The following is a 398-nucleotide window of genomic DNA, read 5'->3' as shown; positions in this document are numbered from 1 at the left end:
AGACCCGGCCGAGGCTCTGCCTGTCTCTCCCAGCGATCACACGAAGCTGAGGAACGGGAGGCGCTGCGCCTGCGGGCAGCCTGGAGGGAGGAGACCCGGCCCGACTGCAGGGACCCCCCCGCACACACATCATCCCAGGATAGCCCTGACACCACCCCAGGATGGCCCCGCAGGCGGCCCGCAGAGACCACAGCCCGGGGCGGGGCCACCACGAAGGGGCGGGGCCACGAGCACCATCAGAGGCGTGGCTACACGGAGGGGCGTGGCCATTCGAGGGTGGGGCCAATCAGGGAGGAGCCGACGGCGCTCGCTGGGACCGGGCCGCAGGAGGCGTGGCCATGCGGAGGGGCGGAGCCAGAGCGCGACCCGGTCCGTCCGTCCTCCCCGCGCCGGGCCCC

This window comes from Dipodomys ordii, unplaced genomic scaffold (genome assembly GCF_000151885.1).
Source record: "Dipodomys ordii isolate 6190 unplaced genomic scaffold, Dord_2.0 Scaffold15, whole genome shotgun sequence".
Classification (NCBI taxonomy): Eukaryota; Metazoa; Chordata; class Mammalia; order Rodentia; family Heteromyidae; genus Dipodomys; species Dipodomys ordii.
Note: the sequence above shows the minus strand (reverse complement) of the source record.